Raw genomic sequence first — 3,787 nt, 5'->3', positions numbered from 1 at the left:
GGAGCTTCTGGCGACACGCGACGGTCCCTGGTGACGTCACGGGGAGCGGAGGCGCTTCGGCGATGGCAGGACACGTGGGAGGGCCCGGGAGGGTTTTGTCCTGCGAAAGAGTGGCATGAGGTTAGGGGAAAGACCCAGTTAGCGCTCCCTCCCGCCCTCGCAGCACCAGGGCATCCGTCCGAGCAAGGCGCATCTTCCTTCCTTCATTTATTCAACCAGTGCTCACTGACGTTAGGTGCTGTGCGTTCTGTGGACGTGCACAGAATGGGAAAGGCTTTAGTTTTGCTAGGTATGGAGGGTCCAAGCTGAGGTCAAATAAGACAACTTTGTGCCTTCTTATTTTAGCTCTCGTACCGTAAACAAGTGTCTCATATATGTTTAGTGCCACGTTTTTTGCATTTTTGTGGGTTTTGTTGGTGGTTTTGCTGTTTAAAATAGTCTGCAAGTGTAGCCCCAAGCTGCAGAGTATCCTGTGTAGTAGAGGTCACGCAGGAAGAGGACAGGCCAGCCTTACTATGCTAGAGGCTCGGGGGAGATTCGCTGACCCTCCAGAGTCCACCGAATAGCAGAGGGCTTAAGAGCCCGTGAAAGCCTAAAATTGAGTGTGATTGAACTGGTGTCAAGTCTTGGACCACACCACTGAATGGCCTTGTTCAAGATACTTAATCTTCTAACCAGAAAATGGGGATAAATGTGAGGCCAGCCTCCTAGGGCTGCTGTAAGGATGGAATGGCTTACTGCGGTTGGGTCTCTTCACGCATGCCCACACCGGACACAATTATTATTTGCTCTCCTTAGGGTGTCCTGGGCCTCGGTTCCCCTGCTTACAAAAACGGAACTGCCATCTCTCACTTGCTGTTAGAGGAATCAAGAAATAAAAAAGAGATGGTTGAATTATATTTGCACTTAAAACTAAGGGCAGGGGTGCCCAGCTGGCTCAGTCGGTGGAGCGTGCAGCTCTTGATCTCAGGGTTGTAAATTTGAGCCACGCGTTGGGCATAGGGTTTACTTAAAAAAAAAAAAAAAAACCTAAAGGCAGATATTCCTCAAAAGATTAAACAGAGTCACTTAGCAATTCTAGTCCTAGGAATATGGCCAAGAAAATGAAAACATATGGCCACACACAAACCTGTACACAAATGTCCATAGCATTTGTTCATATTCATAGCACGAATGCTCGCATTCACTACGGCCAAAAAAGTGGAAACAACCCATCAACAAATAAATAGATAAACCGTGGCTGATCCAGGCTACAACGTGGATGAACCTTAAAAATAGCATGCTTTAGCGAAAGAAGCCAATCACATGAGACCACATATTGTATGATTCCGTTTGTATGAAATGTTCAGAACCCGCAGATCCACAGAGATGGGCAGATCAGTGGTTGCCTGGGGCTGGGGGCGTTCAGGGGAAATGGGTGCAGATTTTCTTTTTGGGGTGATGAAAACACTCTAAGATTGTCATGATGGCTGCACGCCACGGTGAATATACTAAAAGCCATTGAATGGGTGAATGTGTATTATACCTTAAAGCAGTTACCAAAACAAACAAACAAACAACCAGGGAGAGACTATACCCAAAGCAACTCAGGAAGAATCAGACACATCATAAGACACAGCCACGCCTGTGTAGAGATGGGGTGATGTTCCCCGTGCTATTTGCTGTAGGATCCTCATGGGGCGCATCTGAGACCAGAAGCCCACGGCTATCCCAGGAGGTGTCGGGAGTTGTCACTTGTGGTCTTGCAGTGTAACTGCTGATCTCACCTTTTCCCGGGAGCGTTTGCTTTCTGCTGACTCCTGCTGTTCTCACAGACACACACACAAGGCTGCTTCCATGTCATCTGCCTCCTCCTCCAGCCTCCGAGCCTCACACCTGTACTCACACCTGTGCTGCAAAGCCAGCCGCACTTTATTTTTAGTCAGGATTATACCCTAACCAGGTCAGCTGGAGCGCCTCGGGCCCAGGACAGCTTCCGTGGTCCTTCTGCTGGCCCCTGCCTCCAGAACATCCTGCTGCCACCGGAAGAACACCTGTCTGCTTTCGCGGGGGCTGGACCCCAGTTTCCCAGGTTTTACAGAAAACAGCCCAAAGGTGGGAAAAGTGGGAGTTCCTCCATTCTGTCTACAACCAGTGCCATCTGCTGTTCAAACGGTGGGGCCGGGGACCTGGTCGCTCCCCTGTGTGCCTTTCCTTCCCGGACTTGGAGTCTGCGATACGGAGTGTCGTTCATCCCTCTTAGCTCTCTCAGGCTGGAGTTTAAACCAGACCTCCCTCCTACAGTGAGAACCATGAGAAAAGTGCCCACGTCTAACGTGTTGAGCTTGATGGAGTTTCAGGAACCTCACTCTTGGTGCAGCGGGCGCCAGGTCAGGACACGGAGTGTGACCATCCCGCAGCAACCTCCTCTGTGCCCCCTTCCACTCACTGTCCCCCCACGAGGAGGTCACTAGCGCAACTCCTAAGATTCATTTGCCTGCATGTGCATCTTCGTTACGAGCTGGAGCCACTTGGAGCTTGCAGTGTGCGCTTGCTGTAATGCAGTGAAAACTCTAGGTGACAAAGGGCATTTGCAGCGCAGTCCTCCCCAAAGGAGAAAGCCCAGGTATCGCCAGGGACACCTCTCTCCTCTCCTGCCGCAAACCTCTGCCTCCTCCCTCACCCCCTCCTCCATCAAGCTGACCCACCATTGGCTTGAAAGCCTTAAACAAAATCATGTGGTCATTTTGAGAGGCTCAGGCAACATCCCGGAGCACTTCCTTTGCACCAAGGACTGTGTTAAGCACTCTGCATGCACACCTGTCTTCCTCCCCACAAGGAGCCTGTGCACACTTGCCTAAACCTGAGCAGAGAGTATAACGTGCTCAGAGGTGCGGAGCCAGCGGCTGGCAGACCCCAAATCTCGTGACTCTAGACCGGTGGTCTTCTCGCTACCTAAGCTGCTCTCCAGAGATGGTGTGAGCCAGGAAACCATCATGTGCAGGCCTGTTCTCCCTAAAAATCTGTCTTTAACCCAGCACAGGACAGGAAGGGAGCCTGCGACCCCCGTGGACCCCACATTGTTAGGTCATTGATTTGTTTGAACGGTTGGGGCTTCTCAGACCTTTGATACAGAAAAGGGCCCTTATCAGAAGTGCACAGCATGATGCATTTTCACAAACTGAACACACCAGTATGGCCACCTCCCAGCAGTCGGCCTCACGCTCCCTCCCAAGCATGAGATCACCCCATGCTCACCATGCTCCTAACTTCTGACAGCAAAGACAGTTCTCTCCATTTTTGTACTTTTATAGAAAAGGATTCATACAGTGTGAGCTCTTTTGTATAGGGCTTCTTTTGCTCAATTTTATATCAGTGGAAGTCATCCGTACGGGTGCACATGGCTGCCCTTGTTCATCCTCACTGCCATGTGACAGTCCGTTATGTGACTATAGTGTGGTCCTTCTGTTGTGCCGTTCACGGGCATCTGGGGAATTCACAGACGGGAGTTCTTCGCTATTACGGTTGTCGCAGATACTGCAGTGCATGGGATGAGAACGTTACTTCTGGTGGCCCGCTGACGGGTAGAGTGGCTGGGTCAGAGGGTCTGCCTGCGTTCAGCTTTCCCCAAGTGCTTCTCCCAATTTACACTCCACCAGAGGATGGGAGTTCTGCTCATCATATCCTCACCAACACTTGGCATGGCCAGACCCTCTGATTTAAACGCTCAATGATTCTAAGTGGAAACCCGCATGATTTCAGCGTTAACGTCTATTTGGTAACATTCCTGTTATTCGCACAGGTCACG

The sequence above is a fragment of the Halichoerus grypus genome, chromosome 6 (genome assembly GCF_964656455.1).
Source record: "Halichoerus grypus chromosome 6, mHalGry1.hap1.1, whole genome shotgun sequence".
Classification (NCBI taxonomy): Eukaryota; Metazoa; Chordata; class Mammalia; order Carnivora; family Phocidae; genus Halichoerus; species Halichoerus grypus.
Note: the sequence above shows the minus strand (reverse complement) of the source record.